Source organism: Protopterus annectens, chromosome 1.part0 (genome assembly GCF_019279795.1).
Source record: "Protopterus annectens isolate FY-2018-M chromosome 1.part0, PAN1.0, whole genome shotgun sequence".
In the NCBI taxonomy this organism is placed as follows: Eukaryota; Metazoa; Chordata; order Ceratodontiformes; family Protopteridae; genus Protopterus; species Protopterus annectens.
This window is the reverse complement of record NC_056725.1, coordinates 1,964,860,902-1,964,884,699: the sequence shown is the minus strand read 5'-3', so window position 1 is coordinate 1,964,884,699 and position 23,798 is coordinate 1,964,860,902.

Here is a 23,798-nt window from a genome sequence, read left to right as displayed (position 1 = left end):
ATATCTATGATGAATTCAACAGATGGTTGTAATTAACTTTTGTCTAATCTTGTCAAGCTCAAAAAATTGCAGTGGGACACAGTTTTCTTTCAGAACATAGTAAATTGGATATCTTTCCCCATATTATTTGAATTTTAAAATTACCAATGTATGAAAAATATTTTGGATGAATTAATGAATGGGAAATAATCGGAGATATATTGAATATATGAACATGTTAATTGATTAAAATAACAGTATCATTTACCTGTTATAGAAGAGTAGCACATCTTCTAACGGATCAAAAATAACAAAATAATTTTTGAACTTTGAGTGTGAGTGAAAAGTATGATAAACAAAGAGACTGAAGTGTTCCAATCTCTCATATATATATATATATATATATATATATATATATATATATATATATATATATATATATATATATATATATATATATGGGTCTACTTCATAACATTGAAATTTCATAACGGAGAATTTCATAACATTGAGTCCAAAACATCTAAATCCCAAAACACTGAAAACCAAAAATATTGAAATCTCAGAACATTGAAAGTGTGCTTCATAACATTGAAAACTGCAAAGCATATGTAAATAACATCCTCTCCACCTATAACAACACCTAACTAACACATACACTTTCTATTACATTTTGCAGGGGGGCAAACAGAGATCCTAATGTGCCTGATAGATCTGGATTTAAGCTGTTTAAGAGGCAACCTGATATACTGTCAGGCCCCAATGAAGCCATATTTTTAGATTTAGAAAGTACAGTGGCAACCTGTTCTTTGATGATAAACTTCTAATTTCATGACACAAACTACAAACTAATCCAAAATATTGCAGGTCAGTGTACTTGAGTTATTTTAAACAGAGCTGTTATTGTGGGTGAAGAGTACGAAGAAGTTCACATATGGTTTAAGTAAACAAAAGCTCTTCTTTTTAGTGAAATAAAGTTTATTGAAGGACTGACTAGCTATTCTGCTGAATGTCATTGCTTTCCAGGCCTGTAGTAGTATTTTGGATTATTTTCTTCTTTGGTGATAATTAGTGGTGGAGTGGTGGAGGGTATTTCTTGGGGGAGAACTGGGGGTGATGGGGAGTTAAAACTGAGATAAATTTGTCATCCAGCAGATCTGATACATCTTCCAGCTGATGCCGTGTACAACTCATTTTGCATATCGTTGGGTGTTGTCCTTAGTACTGTGAACATAAATGAAAAATGCCTTATGGTTATCCTTAGCTTTGGAGGTTAATTTTACCTCAATGTCTGCTTGCAGAGACTTGACTAGTTCCCTGAGTTGCTTGCTTAGATTAATGAGGGACTTATTGCTTTGTTGTGCACATTTCCTCTTAGTTCTCAACTGAATTTTCTTTCTTTTCTTGTACAACCTATGAATAGCAGGGATCTACCTTTACGGTTTGACCTGAGTTTATTTCGGTCTGTTACTGCTGTTTCTATCCAGTTATTTATATGGTTGTACAGTTCTTTTGTGTATGCTTCTGGATAGGTTTCTGTGCTTTCTGGATTTGGGGGAGCTTGGAAACCAGCTGTGCCATCCCTTAATTGGGGGTAATTTACCTTAGAGAAGTTCTTATGGTTTTTGTGGTTAGGTGGGGGGACTAATTTACCTTTATTTCAAGGGAGACTGCATTGTGATCTGACCTAACCAGTGAGGACATAACACTGGGAGGGGGGTGCAACACTCTCCCATATTTGTGAGAACCAGATCTAGGATATTTGTTCCCCTAGTGGGAGTGCACACCAACTACTCCAGGACATTTGAATTTACAAAGTCAAGAAATCTTTGGGCCTGCATGTTAGTTGTCATGTATGCCTCCCAATTAATGGAGGGGTAGTTAAAATCACCAATGAGAATGGTATTGTGCTGGGTGGTGAGTGATTTCTAGTAACTTCAGGTATGGTGTATGGGTTTCCTGGTTCATAGTGGGGGACCTGTAGCTAGCAAAAATATAGTAATGGATTTTTTCAATGTTTGGTTGAACATGGAGTAGCTCAAGCATGTCATATTGTTTGACCAGTCTTGAGGTGTGCTTATTCTTTATGTAGATATATACACCTCTGCCTTTTGGTCTTTCATGTTCAGTGGGTGGGTTGGAATGTAAGAAAAGCATTATAGCCATGCACTGCCAGAGTGTGATTTCTATGGCTTTGAACCATGTTTCAGTAACTGCACAAATGTCAGCATTGTCCAGCTAGAGGAGAGCTTCCACAGAGAACAGTTTCTTGTTGAGGTTCTCAGCATTGAGCAGTAATGCCTTTAGATTGTCCTGAGTAGCTTTTGTTATGTTGGAAGGTTTAACTGTTTGACAATGATTAAAAAAGGCACTGTAGGATAATGTTTTGGCCAATATCTGAAAGCTTAGAGGTGACAGGTTAAGACCATCCCTGACAAAGATGTGTTGCCTATCAACCATGTCTTCCCAGGCTGATAAGTATTGGACCCTTTTGGAATGACACCAGTAGCTAAGCTAATTGTTAAACTTGATCATTTTCTGCTGATACTCGGCATCATCCTTGAAAATGGTAAAATGCTGCTCAATACTAGACTCATACCTGCCTGTGACACATATTATGAGAGCTCAATCATGTCTCTCTTCATATAGTCCAGTGAGCTCAACCTCAGGTTATTCACACCCACATGGACTATGATTCGTCGTACTGGAAAATAGGGGTAAGTGACCTGAGTGTTTGTGTGATCTGGTAAATCCTGGTCCATGTCAGACAAATAACTGTAACCTTCCCTGTATCCAACGTGGTAAGAGGGCATCATTGTGTCTCACAATGGAGTCTCCTATGTCCAGAATATTGGTTCGTGGAGTGTTTAGCCTTATGGGCTTGGCAGTTGAGGCACAATGGCATGTGGCTTTATGTGTTGTGATAGGAATTGTCTTGTTTGTGTACATGCGGAGTTTCTGAGGACTGCGCATGAAAGGCTTTTGGGATTTGGGTAAGTTACATGTGAGCACCTCTGCATATATAGGTCTATGTGTGTGGTCCTTGATGGGTGCAGTGAGTGATGTGTGCGAATCGCTGACAACCTGTTTGTTGCTTTTTGTGTCAGTGTGTGAGGGTCTATCCTCCAAAGTCAATGAGTAACTACATCTGTCACATAGTGCATAGTCTGTTCAAGAATCAAGTAGTTGTCCGTGTACATAAGGCAATTGTTACATTGCCTCAGGATACCCATGTGCACCAAGCTGAATGCAGAGATAGCAGGAAAGTGCCCATCCATGGTTGCAGGTCCTAATGTGTACTTGAAAGGAATAGGAGTGAAGAGTGTTAGTAACTGGGTGAGAGAAGGGTTCTGTCTGCAGCTAACCTAACCAGTCATGCTGTCCAGCACCGAATTCAGCAATAGTCCTGGGTGCTATAATAAAGTAAGCACCGCAAACCTTCACTGTATAATGATAATAAGCAATGTTTACAAATGTGTCTGTTTGTACAGGGCACTGACACAGCGAGCAGCTCAGTGCAAATATACCAAATTTTTACCAGCACTGAAAATACAGAAAACTGACTGAGCCCTTTGGCAATACACTTAAAGTAATTTTGTGAGCGTTTCAGCTCAGATAGACCAGGTAACAACCTACTGCTGCCAGATGAATAATCCCATTCCTCCTAATGTAAAAGCACAGTAAAGGAGTGTTCGCAGTGAAATGCTACTACAAACAAACTTAAACATACAGATACAGCAGTGTACTTTAAGCAGCTTATAACAGTGTGATTATTCAATAAAAGTACTTCACTTTGTAGAAATAAGCTAAGAGGCACTCAGTTGCACATAATTTATAAAGACACTAAAAAAAGATAAGCTGATTAATAAGGCTGCAGGAATATCTAGTGTGTCTCCCCAAACTATACTGACTAGGCCATCACCCATTGCCACTAGATGGAAAATCCACTGACCTAATGATGTGAAAACACAGAAAAGTGCTTGCTAGACTGCAAAAATACACTACTTCATCCAGAAGCTAGCTAGATAATGAATTCAGAGGAAGTAAATCAGTAGAATAGACAATAAGAAGCAAAATGCACGCTTTTCCAAAATAAGCATAAGGAAAGGTAAATAAATAATTCAAGATAAAAACAGCAGTGTAGAAAGGGAGAAGCTGATAAAGCTTAATTTACAGTAATGGTGGTCAGCTTAAAATCACCAAGTTTAAAAAGCAGATCAAGGAATGGGAGAGCGAGTTGAAAAATAACTAGCAGGGAGTCACCAACAGTGCTTGTAGTTTTTGCAGGCTTGGAGTCTTATCAAAAATGATAAAAGACCCAGAAATTCCCTGTGAATTTACACGCACACACACGCACACACATGCACACACACACTCACACACACACACACACACACACACACATATATATATATATATATATATGTATCACGGCAGTTTTGCAAGGGGACAAGTCCCCCTGCACCCCCACACCCTCGCCACTTTAGATATACTAACTCCAAGATTGCACTACATGCTACAAACATGCTACATTGGGGATAAGGGAATATACCTGTTTCCCCACTGTAATGTCATCTTGGAGTTAGTATATCTAAAGTAGCAGGAGTGTGGGGCATGGGGGTGCAAGGTGTCTTGTCGCCCTGCAAAATTGCCGTGATAGTGTTCCATTTTATTTTTATTAATGGTTTGGTGAACTGTAATTTGTGAAAGTGCACTTTCATTGAAGAGCACTTTCATGTAATTCAGGTTGTACTTTTATTTGTTGAAGAAATGTAACTTCGACATATAAAAGTAGACCCATATATATATATATATATATATATATATATATATATATATATATATATATATATATATATATATATATATATATATATATATATATATATATACATTTTATCTATATCTATCTCTCTCTCTCTCTCCATATATATATATATATATATATATATATATATATATATATATATATATATATATATATATACAGGTCTACTTCTTTTCAATGAAATTACACTTTATTGAACTGCAACAGACCAACTCCAGTTCAGCGAAAGTGCAGTTTTATGAAAACACAGTAGAGTGAACGACACTTAACCGAACTACAAAAACACAATACTATAAAATGTAAACACATATCTGCAGAAAGACCAAGCCCCCTGCACTCCCCACCCCCAACAATTATATATACTAACTCCCGAGATCACACTACAGTGAGGAAAAGACTATATTTCCTTAACCTCACTAGATTGTGATCTATAACAAGTTCCTTCAGCATTACAGATTCCCCTCCAGTTAGAAAGCTGAACAGCCATTAAACAGCACCATACCTGTACTGCCAAATGACCCCAAATCAACTGACTATTGTTCTCTAAAATGTAATTTGCAATAGTGTGTTTTCATAGAACTGCACTATTGCTGAACTGGAGTTGGCTTTTTGCAGTTTGATAAAGTGTAATTTCATTGAAAAGAAATAGACCAATATATACATACATATTTATGGGTCTACTTCAGAAGGCTGACAAATTAAAAGACTGAAATTTCAAAATACTGAAAACATTTTTAATGCAGGGGGCAAGCCCCCTTGCTCGCCCCATGTGGGGGGCTGTGTCCCCCAGATCCCCTGCTAACTATATATACCAACTCCATGGTTGCACAACAGTGGAGGACGGGCACATTACATCATTAGGTATTTTGAATTTTTAGTCTTTTGTGATTCAGTCTTTTGGTTTTTTAGTCTTCCGAAACCCATGCTTATATATATATATATATATATATATATATATATATATATATATATATATATATATATGGGTCTACTTCATAAGATCGAAAGACCATTTGATCGACATTCATTTGGTCGACAGCTCATTTGGTCGACAACCAGTATTCAAGGAACTTAACAGGGATTTGCCCCCCTCCCTAATGTTGTGTGACGCTGGAGTTGATATATATAGTTGGGGGGTGTGGGGAGCACAGCCCCCCCACCTATTTTCATTTAAAATGTGTAGTTTTTGTTGTATTTTCATGTTTTAAACAGAAATAGGTGGGGGGTTTCGCCCCCCTCCACACCCCCAATGTGGGGGGCTGTGCCCCCCACACCCTCCTAACTATATATACCAACTCCAGGTTCGCACAACATTGTGGAGGGTGGCAAATCACTGGTTGTCCACCAAATGAGCTGTCGACCAAATTTATGTCGATCAAATGGTCGGTCAATCTTATGAAGTAGACCCATATATATATATATATATATATATATATATATATATATATATATATATATAATAGATAGATAGATATAGATAAATAGGTAACTATACATATATATATATATATATACTGCCAAATGATTCTTGCATAAATCAGGAGCTGTTGTTATTTTTGGCACAGAGCACATGGCTTCTCCCCATTATCACCTTAGCATGTATTTCTACCAGCAAGATGACATCCATGCTGCAACTCACACTACTAGCAATCTTAACGGTAGAATGGTGTATGAATTAGAAAGGCTTACTATGAGAGGGGAAACCTCACTTAATAAGGCTTCCTGCTCACTGTAAACTATTCTGAATCCTACAATCTGAGAAATAAGGATGAGTTAGTACCATTGGTAAAACACATATTAAGAATTTATGGAGTATTATGTCAGTGATTACACCTATTCCTTTAACAAAATCAATACATTGGACATAATCCAAAACTTTTATATAAGACTAACTTTTTCTCTGAAAACAGTGTCATATTATGGGAGTCTCAAAGTATGAAATTATATTTGGTATGCTGTAAGCTTCTTAGGTTTCAATTTCATTTGGGCTTATAAAAGTATATTATAGACTGCTTAAGTGGCAATGTTTCACTTGAAACCTTACTAAGTATCCCTTTTGCTGAGCATGAAATACGGACAAGAAACATTAAACTCTATATTGTTTTATATGGGTGTTATGACCCTTCAAGGCAACTTTTCTTCAGACAATGATACGTAGGTCATGCAGTAAACTTCCAGTTGCCTTTAAGACATCAAATATACTCTAGGAATTCAAGCTATAAGTAAACTGACTTTTTAAGGATTTGATACACAAATCTAGACAATTGGAGCATTACGACTAAAGGCTTCTTAGGATGCTTTGTGTCTAGCTTTCTATGCGTACACACACACACACACACACACACACATTCCTGGCTGCATTTTTGACCCACTGCTGTAAGTGATCATCATACTTTTATGAATAGCTGTGTGTGTGTGTGTGTGTGTGTGTGTGTGTGTGTGTGTGTGTGTGTGTGTGTGTGTGTGTGTACCTAACACAGAAGTTCAAAAGGATTTAAGCAGCCTAAGTATGTGGTTGACCCTAGAGTTATTCAGTGTTAAAATTTTCAGAGACATTTGGCTAAATCAGATCAAATAGATCATATAACTCCTTGCCTGGTAACACACAACCTGAATGATTCTATGCTCTTATTTTACTCCCCTACCCTGTTGAAGGTATAGTATACATTTGTACAAGGCTATCCACGCATTGTTCTTCAAACTACTGTAAGCTGTCTATCACATTACAAACCTTATGAAATAACCAATGTTCTTACTTCAGCAATAATGGCTGCCCTCTTATATTAATTTCAGGGTATGAAGATGTGAATTCACTTATATAGCCGTTTCTCTTTATCGTATGATACACTGTTTGGATTAAATCAGTCTCTGAAGAAAGACTGGGTCCAGGTACTGTCTTCTAAGTCAGGTACATATTCTGGCTCTTTTGATTGGACTATTGCTACATTTTCTTTCACATAAAATTAATGGTGGGTTTGAGGGATCACATGAGCCTGCATGCTTTGGCCACTTAAGATTCTGAGCTAAAGTCACCTATATAATGATTAGTAACACCTTTGTGAATATGAAAAATTGAGAAGTTTGTAGTTCTGCCATTTATGGACAGCAAAGACAATAGAAAAGCATTGGCAAAGTTTAGTTGGGTACTGTTATTAGAGCAGAATGGAAGAGAAAGTAGATTGAATATTAGCTTGTGTGGATGACATGACAACTGAAATTACAGCATTGTGGGTGGAAGGTAGGAGAAACCAGATAAAATAATGTAGAAGAGCAGTTTCTAGCATAACTGAGATGCTGTAGTCAAAATTAATGTTTTAACAATAAATGATAATAAGGCTAGTTGTACGACAAGAGATAAGCACCAAAAATCAGGTAGAGTTTGTTTTATGATTTCACTGAAAATAGGATTATCAGCTCTAAAGAAAGTGGCAGATGATTTGAATAAATTAAAAGTTATAAGTTAAGAGGCTGATTAGTATGGATAGCAGAAGTGGGGTAGGCTTTAGACTTACTATGGGGGATAGCAAAGTTAACAGCGATCAGTTTTGCACCCCATATATATCATTGGAGAAGGATAGCCAATACTTGAAGCATGGAATATGTTTCAGCTAGGATCAACAGTATTTCTGCTCTGTCTTGCCACTCTTAAAATTATACAGTGAGAGCAATTGTTATGGGCTAACTCTCTTTAGGAAGCCATCTATATTTATCAGGAGTTGCTTCGTGGTATTAGGTAGTTGTGGCAAGAAAGTATGAAAACTCTGTGGAAACGAGGAAGGATAACAGACAAATGCCACAAGTGCCACAAGGAAAATGGAGATACAAATGGACTATACAAATAAAGGAAGGAGCCTGCTAAGAGAACACAGAGTTTCAAATCATTAAGGTATTGCTAGAGAAGTGGATTTGACAAGCTGAATTAGATTAAATCCAGAGGGAAGTTTAGACAGCAGAAGTCTAGAATGGAGTGTTAGAGATGGGGATTTCATATGAGAGAAATCCCCTCTGAAACACAAAAGAAGGTAAAGACAGGACTGGAGGAACAGAGAATAGCTGGTTGTTTCTGAAGGGGATGATGCTATAGAAAGACATAGAAAGAGGGGAAATGGGGAAGGGCTGAAGAAGGAAAGTAGATGAGGAAAAACATGGAGAATTCCAAGGAGATAAATGATCTATGATCATTTGGATCAGATAAATTCATTAGGACCCAGAAGGAGGAAGAGATTGAGTGGATAGCAATAAAGAAAAAGGCAATCAGGAGTACAAATGACATGGAGTTTATATAATGCTGCACTTACATGGTTCCTTTCTTTACACTTTTTGTTTTTCATGAACACTTGCCTACCAATTCACCACCTTTACCATGACTGCTTTATGTTCTGCAGTGTGGAGTGATCCTTCAAGGTGCACACTAACAAAGGAATAAGAGAGAGGGAGAGTATATGAACTAGGAAGAAGCCATCCAGAATATAAATAGAAGAACAAGATACAAAGCTGATTAAGTTGTTTCATTTGCACTAACTGGACTGAAAATAATGATTAAGGTACTATTGCTCTGGCAAGTAATATGGAGCTAAAGGTACATTTTGATTTTACTTTCCTTTTAAGTCTTTGTTTTTGCCTTAATTTTTCATAAATGCTTAAAGCAATAAAAGACAGTGATGCAACTGAATTAGACAGATCTTTATTTGACTGATAAGCTGTCTCACTTTCTCATGTTTTTATTTTTTAGGTTCATAGGTTGGTACTGGGCTATCTGCCCGAAGGCATATATTAGCCCAGCCACATTGTGCGGTATTCACCACCCCTTTAGTAGTTCCCTAGACCCTTGTACTAGCAGCTAGTACCTTTGGCCCCTATCTAGTAGTGCTGTTGGTGTGATCCCCGGTGTGAACTTTCTGTTACCCATCCACTCATCAAGGTTCCTCTTAAAGAGTGATAGTGAGGGGCTCTGTCTTATGTACATCGGGACTCTGTTCCATAGTAAGGGAAGTCTCTGCGAAGGGAATCTATCCTTCCAGCATGTTCTATTCATTGTTGTGTTGAGGTTTATATCCCTAGAGCATGTAGCTCAAGTAGATTTGGTTTTGCTAAGATGGAGCATGTTCAACAATTCTGGGTTGGACATGGCTCTGTACGTTAGACAGAGATCACCTCTGAGAAAGCAGTATGCAACAGAGAACAGTCTTAGCTTTTTCAATCATGCTGCATAGGGCAGCTGTTTGAGGCAAGTAATCCTCTTGGTTAGGTACCTTTGTGGTCTCTCCAGCTGCTGAATATGTCTAGCCAGGTACAATCCAATTGGTGCATTGTACTCAATAATGGGTCTGATGAGGGAAGAGTAGAGGGGCACCATTACATCCTTAGATCTTGATGCGAACCCTTTCGTGATCAGATGGATCACACAGAAGGATTTTCTAACCACTTTGGCAACATGGTTATCAAAGGAAAGCTGACTATCTACTTAGGTCCCTAGATCCCTTATTTCTTCTTCAGATTTCAGGGATTTTTGAGAAATGATCTATTAATTGTACACACACACACACACACACACACACACATATATATATATATATATATATATATATATATATATATATATATATATATATATATATATATTGGTTAAGGCAGTTATATTGTAGAAGTTTTTCACAATATTTTTATGGCTTTAAAAATGTTAAGAAATTTTAAGCTGTAAAGTCTGTATGCGAAATAGGCTGTGTTTGGTTTGATATATATTGTCTACATAGGAATGTTTTTTAGTGTCTGTAGTAGAAGGTGTAACATGGAGTGGGAAAGAAAATTAGATATTAGGCTGGATTTAATAAACCCTACATGGCTTGCTGAAATCATGTTCGCATTATGGGGCGACCCGCACACAATAGAATATATATATTTGTATTCAGTAAAGGACTGTGCACTTCATGTAGAGACATGCAAACCAGAGAACATTGTAGTATGCTAATTAGTACATAAGCAGTTGAATTATATGCTAATAAGCCAATCCAAGATGGCAGAGCTATTCGGCACTTCATGTAGCTATTTGCCCTTTACTCCAAAACCTACTGGATTGCAGCCATAGAAACTACACTGGAAAGAAAGATTGTTAAGGGCTGCTACTGCTGTCCATGTCTAGGTGCATCAGGATCAGGTATATGCTGCTGCTGCTGCTCATAAACCTCAGGCAAGGAAGAGATAGATATTTAGACCCTGTTTAACGTTTCATCATTTGCATGATATAGAAATAGTAGAATGCTACAGGGTGGATAGAAACTCACTCCAGGAACTCTGCACCCTCTGTCATCCTCACCAGAGACCAACAGCAAACTGAAGCAAACCAATACTTTTGGAGACCAAAGTATGTGAAGCACTTAGAATTTTAGCTACAGGAACCTTTCAGAGATTTGATCTCAGTGTGTAACTGGTTTAACATGACAATGATAATTATGTAATTAAAAAAATGGGGGTGTCATAGGCATCAGCATCTGGGATCTTTCACCTAGTCCTAAATGCTATACCATGCCGATGACTATAGATATTTCTCTTAACCCTAATGACAGAGATAGAATTTTGAAAGAGTTCTACCCCATAGCACACTTCCCTGATGTCTTGGGTGTGATAGACTACACCCAAAGATCAAATCACCATACGGGGAACGGAGAAGGATCTAAATCAGCAGAAAGAGATTCAACTCTAAAAACTGCCAGGCAATGTGTGATTCTAGGGGAATCATCCTGAATGTGTGTGCTGGCAATCCCAGTAGTTACCATGACTCCCATATGTGGCAAAACTCAAAGCTCTACTAGATGTTTTCTGAGGGGTGATGTCCCACAAGGCCATTTACCGGGGGAGAACGGTATGCATTGGAACCATGGCCGATGATGCCCATCAGAAATGCACACACACCTACAGAAGAACAATATAATGAGGTACATGATCAAATAAGAAACATCACAGAGCATATGTCTGGGCTGCTGAAGTCACAGTTTTGGTGCCTACATACTTCATGGGGGTCCTTCATTATGATCCCAGTACATTTGCCTTAGCAACACATATGTTTCTTTGCAGAGAAATATTTAAAGAAATAGCAGTCATAATCTTCTCTGTCTCAAAACAGTCTCCTCACCTTCAAGTTCCCTAGTTGCACAGTTACCTTTTAATAGTGTAGATTCGGCCCTCTGAGCACTCTGAAGATGCAAGTTAGATGTGAACTCATTAGAATTGCTGATTGTCAAACTTTTGACTTTGCAAAGCAGATGCAAATATAGTGTAGCCTCTATACCATTGCTAGGTGCTAATGGCTTGCAACTGTACACAATTAGTCTGACTAAAGCAAAACACAGTAATTCTCAGACATTCTTTCCTGAAGTGGGTGTGTTGATGAGGATACATTCACAAAGTGTGAAACTAACTGCAATGAGCTTTTAAACAAAACCAAACACCCACCCCACATGTATATTTCTTTGTCATAATAGCATACTTCCCTACCTTTGCTGAAAACTACTGTCTACTATCATGTATTTGTATCACACCTTGAAAGAAAAATAAGAGGATATGTACTAGAGATTGCATGTCTGATAGTAAAACAGAGAAGGGAAGAATTCCCTGAAGACAAAGAGAAGACAGAGCTGCAGTTTTGCATGCTGCATATTCATAAATATTGTGTGATCTATCATTCCACTAAATATGTTATCTACACATGTACAATCAACTGAGAATGTCCAACTGTTTTAATTGTTAAATACTGGAATTGAAATATGAATTGCTTCTATGCACATTATTTGATTGTAATTGTAAAGCTGTCTCTGTGGCAAAGAGAGATAACCCACTACAACTGTGTTGTGTAAGTGCAATATTGTAATGGTTCAATTCCAAAGCTAATTGTTTAACATTTGTTTCCATTTTATATCTATCTATGTATCTATATATATATCTATCTATACATATATCTATCTGTCTATCTATCTATCTATCTATCTATCTATCTATCTATCTATCTATCTATCTATCTATCTATCTATCTATCTATCTATCTATCTATCTATCTATCTAACTATCTGTTTTAATTTTTAATTTATGTATGTATGCATTTTATCTTTACCATGTGCACAGTGCATGGCATAGCACAAACATAGTTAACTGCTAAGGGAAAAATGAGAAATTGAATTTGGTGCACCTTCTCCCACATAAACAGTCTTAATGGTGTTGTGTGGCCGTCAGCACTCTAGACAGTACTGAGTACAGAAAATCAACCTGCTGCCTAGCTTTCTCTGTGGCACTAGATGTAGGTGCAGTGAGTTTATGGTTGGAACATCAATGAGCCAGGTTTTAATTCTACATTTTAGTAAGGGTGTCAGACTGTCATTGCTCCCAAAAACTTTGATTATAAAGGTAATACTATATACCAATAGGGATGTATAGTAGTCTGGTTGACAGAAAGATATAATTATTGCTTGTATATGCATACTTTTGTAGATATCACTGCTCATTAATGACTGGCATGTGAACTCCAGTTGATTATGTGTGCAACTGGTTTAAAATGACAAAGATAATTATGCAATAAAAACCGCAGTTGCATATTTCTGATAGACGCAATAGTTTACTGACAATCATCTAGACCCCTCCAATAACCCAATTATAACTGTAAAACAGAATGTGTTGTGAAGTATGTATCATAACTCCAAACTCTATTACTAAAGTCATGAAAGCCTATCAATTTCCAACATATTATCAGACATTAGTCCTGCATTACAGCTGAGAATGCATGAGCCAGGACCTTTTAATGTTATACACATACAGACCTAGTTGAAGAATAGCACCAGTCACTTTTTAAGCTGTATTTCTTTAATGACCATAACAGACAAACACTTCTCCTGTAACAATGAGGAGTCATCATCTGTTTGGCAATTTATGCATTCTGTTTAACATAGGCTTGAATCCCACCTTGTACAAATTACTTTTAACAGTGTGTAAGTCCCAACAAAATATGTTTCAGTTCATCCCATTGATCCATCCAAAGTCAAGGCCTAAAAGCCAAGCCATTGAGTATTTCAGTGTTGACTACTGGACAAAATGTGACCTGTTATAGCATCACACATGCCAAATATTATTGCCAAGTTACACATTATCATTGCTGTTTCATAAACTCTGTTCTTCTTTGTTTGTCAATGTCTCTCTTTGCTTAGCATCATGCAAATGCAGTTGTAATGACTGTGTGTGTCTTCACACTGGTCTTAAAACATGAAATCACAATTTGGCACCAAACAATTACTAGTGTTGTTGGAGGACCTCTGCAAGCATTGCAGGTGATGGGGATGATGGTACCAATTCAGGGCACATAAGTGGGGTGTGGGGGAGTTCAAAATCTTTGTTGCACTCTTCATCAAATGCTATTGCTGGAGGCTGCTGTAGAATGACTATACTGGGTCTCAGTACAAGGCTGAGGCTTGGAACAGCCTAACAAAGGCTGTCTCCAGTGTGACTAGTATATCACACACCAGGAGGAAGTGTGGGCATCAATAAAGTAACCTTAAGAAGAGTTTAGAACTGCTAACGCCCTCCAGTTGTGTAAGTATACAGATCAAGCAACTTGAAATTATATGGAATGGTGAAGACAGCCAAGACTGGTGTGCATAATGCTTTCAACAGCTGAGTGGAGAAGGTGCTCCTAAAAATTAAAAAGAAAAGACTTCCAAGTCAAGCAGTATCACAGGCAAATGAAGAAAGGGACAGTGATGAAAGTTCTAAGGGTAAGGACTAGATTTTCACTGTTCCCATGTTTGACAGACGTGTGCCTCTGATGTCCTCTACCTATCCAAATCATGGTGTCTCCCAACCTTTTTATGTCCATCATCATCCCTGTGTCTGTCTTGTATGTCTTGTTTATCTGCATTTGCTACCTCATCTACCCTACTTACCTACCTTACCCTCTGATTCCTAGGTCCCTTCCCCAACACTCCTCTCTTCTTGAAACCAAAAAAAAAAAAAAAAAAATGGGCACCTGTCCCTCAAAGAAATTGTCCCACACATAGCTCTCCAGTTAGTGTATGTGTCTTCTCAACACACTTGATTTGGTCCACTTGGCAATACATCGTCATTGTGCTGTCACTTATTCATGTTGTGGTGACAGTCCAAATTTATCAAATTTCATCTACTTGTGTGCTTTACTGCAGTTAAGATGTGTATATCTATGGTTCTCTGACAGTCTCCTCCTGCAAATGCCTGTATTGCTTCCCCTTCTTCTTCCCTCCCCATTTCACCACTTTCCTATCAACCTCATTTTCACACATTTAATATGGTCAAAAAATAGAATCACTCACAACACACATGACCAGAAATGGTCCATAAGAAAAGTTTTCACTTTTTTGTCCTCTGCATTTGTGTGGAGTTGGGAATTGTACATCAATTCTGATTGGTGATGAATGGCTGTTCATATCCTATGGCAAAACCTTATGAGTTTTTGTCATCATCCACACTAGTCCAGTTATCTCAACACAATACTGCTTAAACTCACTGTGCTAGAGGAGCAAAGGGATAAAGCAGAGTAAAGCCAGTATCTTGTAGCAGTTACTCTGACAGTTCTTAGACTGCTGGATGTAACAAATTACAACTTTCTATTTCGAGTATGTATATAAATCACTTGACAGAAGATTGTCTTTGCCCATAGCATCAAACGTTTGAATCCAGATGCATCTCACATTATTTCCTATTGTGATTTTATATGTCTATGATACTTTTAATCACCCACATCTTAATATTTGTCACAGTTATGAATTGAATTCTCCGGGAGATATAATGAATAGTGGCCAAAAAAGAATATTTGAAGTGACATCCATCCCCACAGCTATAACATATTTATCCAGCCTAGTTCTGCTTATCATATGCCTGTTGCCCTCTCCTAAACCTTATCTACCCCATAGCAGTCACTTCATGCTGCAGAGCATGGCAGGTTAATAATGAGAACAGAACAAAAACTTGTCTACGACTGTTCCATCATACCAAACTTCGTTATGTGTATGTCCATTTCTTCTTGTACTCTCCCCTTCACTTCCACCCCTCTTTACATGCGTATATCTATTTAGACTGATGGATGTAAAGGTCATCTCATGGTTTCTGCATACTGTCATGACTCTGCTGATGGATAATACCAACGTGTTACCTTGATCCAATAGGTTATCCGTGCTCCTGTAGTTTGCAAGTTTCCAAAATCTGTTGTAGGGAGGCATGACCAAGATGCCAGTCTGATAGCAGCAGAAATCCATAGCTCTGCTTAGATTTTAATATCCTGACAAAGAAATATACTTTCATTTTTAGAAAAATCTAACTAAAAGTATACTAAAAGTTAGATTAACATAGCATCCTTATTATTTTCTAAAAATTAATACATAGTCAAGATAAGATGAGCAACGTGAAGAACCCACACCAGGAGAGTGCAGTGAAGAAAGAACTACATCTTATAATAACAAACATCCAAGAACTGTCACTAAAAACATGAGCAACGTGAAGAACCCACAGCAGGAGAGTACAGTGAAGAAAGATCTACATCTTATAATAACAAACATCCAAGAACTGTCACTAAAAACATGAGCAACGTGAAGAACCCACACCAGGAGAGTGCAGTGAAGAAAGAACTACATCTTATAATAACAAACATCCAAGAACTGTCACTAAAAACATGAGCAACGTGAAGAACCCACACCAGGAGAGTGCAGTGAAGAAAGAACTACATCTTATAATAACAAACATCCAAGAACTGTCACTAAAAACATGAGCAACATGAAGAACCCACACCAGGAGAGTGCAGTGAAGAAAGAACTACATCTTATAATAACAAACATCCAAGAACTGTCACTAAAAACATGAGCAACATGAAGAACCCACACCAGGAGAGTGCAGTGAAGAAAGAACTACATCTTATAATAACAAACATCCAAGAACTGTCACTAAAAACATGAGCAACATGAAGAACCCACACCAGGAGAGTGCAGTGAAGAAAGAACTACATCTTATAATAACAAACATCCAAGAACTGTCACTAAAACATGAGCAACGTGAAGAACCCACACCAGGAGAGTGCAGTGAAGAAAGAACTACATCTTATAATAACAAACATCCAAGAACTGCCACTAAAAACATGAGCAACGTGAAGAACCCACACCAGGAGAGTGCAGTGAAGAAAGAACTACATCTTATAATAACAAACATCCAGGAACTGTCACTAAAAACATGAGCAACGTGAAGAACCCACACCAGGAGAGTGCAGTGAAGAAAGAACTACATCTTATAATAACAAACATCCAAGAACTGTCACTAAAAACATGAGCAACGTGAAGAACCCACACCAGGAGAGTGCAGTGAAGAAAGAACTACATCTTATAATAACAAACATCCAAGAACTGTCACTAAAAACATGAGCAACGTGAAGAACCCACACCAGGAGAGTGCAGTGAAGAAAGAACTACATCTTATAATAACAAACATCCAAGAACTGTCACTAAAGCATGAGCAACGTGAAGAACCCACACCAGGAGAGTGCAGTGAAGAAAGAACTACATCTTATAATAACAAACATCCAAGAACTGTCACTAAAAACATGAGCAACGTGAAGAACCCACACCAGGAGAGTGCAGTGAAGAAAGAACTACATCTTATAATAACAAACATCCAAGAACTGTCACTAAAAACATGAGCAACGTGAAGAACCCACACCAGGAGAGTGCAGTGAAGAAAGAACTACATCTTATAATAACAAACATCCAAGAACTGTCACTAAAAACATGAGCAACGTGAAGAACCCACACCAGGAGAGTGCAGTGAAGAAAGAACTACATCTTATAATAACAAACATCCAAGAACTGTCACTAAAAACATGAGCAACGTGAAGAACCCACACCAGGAGAGTGCAGTGAAGAAAGAACTACATCTTATAATAACAAACATCCAAGAACTGTCACTAAAAACATGAGCAACGTGAAGAACCCACACCAGGAGAGTGCAGTGAAGAAAGAACTACATCTTATAATAACAAACATCCAAGAACTGTCACTAAAAACATGAGCAACGTGAAGAACCCACACCAGGAGAGTGCAGTGAAGAAAGAACTACATCTTATAATAACAAACATCCAAGAACTGTCACTAAAAACATGAGCAACATGAAGAACCCACACCAGGAGAGTGCAGTGAAGAAAGAACTACATCTTATAATAACAAACATCCAAGAACTGTCACTAAAAACATGAGCAACGTGAAGAACCCACACCAGGAGAGTGCAGTGAAGAAAGAACTACATCTTATAATAACAAACATTCAAGAACTGTCACTAAAAACATGAGCAACGTGAAGAACCCACACCAGGAGAGTGCAGTGAAGAAAGAACTACATCTTATAATAACAAGCATCCAAGAACTGTCACTAAAAATGGACAAATTCAAAAACAAAACAAAATGGATATTATCCAACAAGAATGCAGTAAACAACTGGAACTTCTAAATGGAATAGTAAAAAAAAAAATGGAACAGATTCTTGCTTTAGAGGAGAAAGTAACTGGCCTAGATACTAGTGTGACAGAAAATGAACATCAAAATGAACTTCTTCTGAAACAAAACACCAGGCTGATTGAGAAACTAGAATACCTTGAAAGTAGATCAAGGAGGAATAACATAAGAATATATGGAATTCCTGAGACAGAAGAGGGTGCTAACATGATCCAGTTCCTCAATACGTGGTTTCCATCAGTACTAAACATGCCTGAATCTTTCTCTTTTGGAATTGAGAGGGTTTATCAGTCCCTGGCAAATCCATCTTCATCTCTGAGTTCATCTACTCCCAGGTCTATAATAGTTAGATTTCTTTCCCCGCAAGACAAGGACTTGGTGCTGAAATCAGCTTGGACTAATTCCCCTATCAAGATGGGTGAAAAAGTTATTCATTTTGACAAAGACTACACCTTTACAGTCATATCCAGAAGAAAGGAGTGCATTCCTCTAATTAAGTCCTTGAAAAAAGCCAATATTAAAGCTCAAATTCTTTTTCCTGCAAGAATAAAAATCACCTTGCCAGAAGGAGTGAATATCTTTGATTCCCTACAAGAAGCAGTAGACTTTATTTATTTTATTATTTTATTTATTTTACATTTGTTGACCGGGCTAGTCTAACTGGATATATTTCCATTTTCAGTAGAGGCCCGGGGAGAAAAGCTCCAACATAGTACAAACAGTATTATGCAATTGTATAACAAAAACAAGTACAAAAAAAAAATAAGAGGTATATACAATCAAAAGAAGGCATACTCAAAGTAAAAATACAAGTAGGTCAATAATATAACAGTTGTGAGATTGTTTGATTAGAGAGATACACTATAGTTCATTGTTGGTTAACATAAACACTTGTGGTTATAAGTTTTCGGAGACCAGATATTAGCATACAGAGGGGTATATAGAGTAAGATGTAGAACCATAGGCAGTAAAAAGAAAAGAAAGGAAAGGTGGTTAATTAATTAATTAATTAATTAATCAGGGTTAGTGCAGGGACATGCACCAAAAGACCTTAATAAAAACTTCAACGTTTATTAAAATATCCATACGAACCACATAGCAGTATCCTAAAAGTTAAGCGCTTTCACCCGTTAACAATACAGGCTTCATCAGAACTGAATTCAATACTAAAACCAGTTACAATTTAAATTTATTCAAAAGAAGAAAATACAGTCAGACATAGAATAAATGGCATGGTCGTCCCAGAGTTTGAAGAGAAAGGCAACAAAAAACGGATGGTCTGTGAAGAAAGGAGCAAATAAAACTAAAAAACTAAAGGACAAATGAATAAATTCCTTCAAATTTTAAATGCTTTGTTTTATGAATCATAATAATAATGCCTTGTCCAAACATATATTGGACAAAGGCATAAGTCATAGTTTTTGTTTCATGGTCATTTCTAAAGTTTTGGAGAGTGATAGGTATAGTGATGCTAGAGAGAGAACGGAAGAATTGGAAGCAAGGTGGATCATTATGCTGAGGGCTACCTGTGGGCATGGTTTGAATGAGAATATTCCAATAAAACCAACTTTAAAGAAAAGGAGGTTATGCAGGTAGAGGAACACATCAAATATGTATATTTCTGCATCAAAAATATTTTTTGATATACATGTTTACATTTTTATATATTTATATATTTTTTATGCATACATCAGTTTATTTTTATTTTTATGCATTTTTATTTATATATATTTTTTTTATGTATTTTATGTAAATGTTTTATGTGCATACATTAAGTGTACTTATTTTTATGAATATATTGTTGATGAATTATATGCAGTTTTTAGATGAATTTACTGTGTTTAATGAATTTTAAAGGTGGTTTACCTTTAAGATGAATTGGTCATGTGATTTAGCAGAGTACTTAAGCAGGTGGGAGTGTTACTATTTTCAAACACCTGAAGAAGCAGTAGTGAAAGCGCTTGTGTTGTCTGAATAAAGCAGTGCTGGTTTTACTGAAGTGGAGTTATCCTTGCCTTTGCCTTTGCCTTTGCTGATGTATTTTTGAAGTTGGAACTGAGAACTGAAATTGAAGTGAGTTGGATATACTATAGCCTGCCTCCTGGAGATATTTTCTTAAGACTTTTTGCTTTCTACTTTGATCTGTGGAGGTAATTTGTGTTCTTGGGGAATTTCTTTATCCATTGACTGTTTGCCTGCCTCCCCTTGAGCATTTAGATTATGGCTAATAGTAATGAAGAGATTGAACTCGACTATGTACCTGTGGTTAGCCCCCATGGGACACGTATGTCTGGGGACTGTAGTAAAAGCTTGAACACTGAATCATTCATTAATAGAGTTGTTATGAGAGACAATCCCCTCATGCAGGGAGGGGTTGTTTTTCATGAAGATGCTGCCTATGCTGATAATACTGCTGATTTTGACCTTCTAACATTAAGAACAGAGTTATTAGACTTGGAGAGAGATTTATCCAAACTAGCTCGCACACAGTATGAGAGATTTCATCTAGAAGTGTGCGTAAAAGAAAATGTGATTCCTCGTGGACTGAGGATACTAAAAATGCCAGCGCAAGTTGGCGTTGACAATATACTGCTAACTGAGTGGCAGAAATTGAACATTTCTACCAGCATTTGCTATCTTAAATTATTAATGGCAGTAGCAGCAAGGAAAGAAAAAGAACTTGTCAGCGTTATAGAAGTTAAACATCATCAGCTGACAACTAAATATAATAGTGAGGTTTTTCATAAATTATTGAATGAAACCACTTAGCATATTTCCTCGTATAAACGGAAATTACTACAAATTAAAATGAACAAACTATGTAGAGATCGCCGGGACTTTCAATCAGGTCACATCTTCTCGTGGCCATGTGACATTACAACCAATAATGTTGCACGACAAGCTAGAGGGGAGGAACAAGGAGATGACGTTGTTTATCGACGTGGTGAGAGAGTCAGTCCTATGCAGGGAGGAGATAGAGACGTTGCAGTGGTGAATGGAGACCAGCAAGTTGTCAAAACACCAACCTGTTTGTCGAGTGCAGCGGATGGTCAAGGTGACTTGGGCGCGAGAAAGAAAACTATAGTCACAGTCGCTGAAGTCCATCATGAGCCTAATGGAGATAACAACAATGTTTTACTGGGTAGCAACACGGATATTTCGAATGAAGCTACCATACAGCCATCAAAGAAGTCGAATGGGTCCTTTTCTTATCACTTGAATTTTCCCTTGCCAATAAGAGACAGTTCTTCTACGAGAACAGGGTCAAAGAAGGGGAATCTCAGAACAGGGGAAGAAGTACCACGAGGTACAAAAGGAAGAGCAAAGACAGTTTGGACAGTCAATGGCCTATAAAGAAGGCATTTCAGCAACAAGTAAGACATTAGTAACTAATTTATCTAGTCATGATCTAACAGAATTTGAGTATAATGTTTTAAATAAAGGACTAACGTTCATTCCTTCTACTGATATGAATATCGTGGACTTGATATTAGATGTCAAGATGTTTACTAGGAATATAATGTTAAAATGTATGTACAAACAGACAGAGAATGTAGGTTATTGTAAGTTTGTAAAGCCTAGTTGTTATGTTCCTAAACTTTCACCAGTAATCAATGCCTTTGAACAAATTTGCGTGGCAGACATCTATAAGGTATATAATACTGCGCAAAGAAATGATAATGTTCATAAAAAATACAATCTTAGTAAAGAAGAGTTTTCTGCTTTACATGATTTGGAGAATAATATTGATTTAATTATATGGCCAGCTCTTAAAGGTGGTCGGATTGTAGTATTTGATAGAGATGGATATAATGAATTGATGTATGAAATGTTATCAGATGAAAGTTTTTATCAGTCAATTACCTTACAGTGTGTGAAGGATATGGTGAACTCTATTAGCAATGACATTAAATTGTTGGGTGAATATGTTTTTTTAAGTAGTGATTTAGTAAAGTATTTTCTGATTGAGAAATATGTGATACCCCAGATACAGGGACTGCCCAAGCTACACAAAAGTATGGTTAGGCCTCCTATGAGACCAATCGTCTCAGGGGGTGGGTGGTGCACGGAACCTATATCAATATATTGGATGCTAGGTTAAAACCTTTATTTGAGAAATATCGAACTGTATTATGTGATACTGAACAATTTTTACATGATTTGTATGATTGCACAGGTAATGGAATGAGGTTGGATGAAGCATTTCTGGTCACACTAGATGTAGTTTCTTTATTTACTGTCATTCCTAATTCTATAGGTGTTGAATTATTGAGCAAATTATTATGTTCTAGCAGTTTATATGGCGGAGAAGAAATAGCTTTGATATAAGACCTTATGAATATTGTATTAAGAAATAATGTTTTTATGTTTGAAGGCGAAGTGTACCACCAGAAAAATGGTGTAGCTATGGGCAGTTCCTGTTCTAATAGCTATGCGAATGGAGTAATGTTAGCTTGGGAATTAGATTATGTGTTTGACAGTCCTTACAAAGATTTGATCATCTTGTACAGAAGGTTTGTAGATGATCTTTTTTATTTTGTGGGAGGTACTGAACTTGAATTGAAAGCTTTTGTTGAATACATAAATAATACCACCACATTTTTGAATTTTACATTAGACTACTCCAGATCAAGTCTTAGTTTTTTAGATGTTTTTATAGAGAAGGATGAAAGAGGTGTTATTTCCACTAAGCTACATAGGAAGGAATGTTATGTTAGTAGTTTACTCAATAGGGATAGTATGCATCCTAGGTATGTTTTTACTAATGTGACACAAAATCAATTTTTTAGAGCCTCCAGATTAAATGTTAGAGAGTGATTTTGAGCAGCAAATCCACATTACTAGTGATGAATTGAGGTGAAGAGGCTATGAAGAAAAGATGATAGAAGGATGTAAGCATGAAGTCAAGCAGTTAAGACATAGCAGGGCCAGACCGTACTTTTCTCATAGAGAACAAGAGAAAAGGAGAATATATAAGAATAGTACTAAGTTGGGTATGTGTATTCCTCATACTAGGGATGTTAGGAAGTACACTAATATATTCAATGACCATTGGAATATACTTATGACGGATCCACTTGTAAAGGATATAGTGGGTGAAGTACCTCAATTCACTTTTAAGAACAAGAAAAATTTGAAGAGGAGACTTTGTGTATCTAAACATGATTTGACCAAAGAGAATATATATGGGACTGTACCATGTGGTAGCTGCAATCAATGCAGGTATGTTAAGGAAGGTGTCACTTTCATATATCCAGACACCAAGAGAGAGTATGATGTTAGGGTTAATGCCACATGTCACACTAAACATGTAATATACCTTGCTATGTGCTCCCTATGCCACAGTTTTTATGTGGGTAAGACTGATAGGATGCTAAAAAAGAGGATAAGGGAGCACATGTACCATATTAGCAAAGGGTCAAGGATTAATGCCTTGTCCAAACATATATTGGACGAAGGCATAAGTCATAGTTTTCGTTTCATGGTCATTTC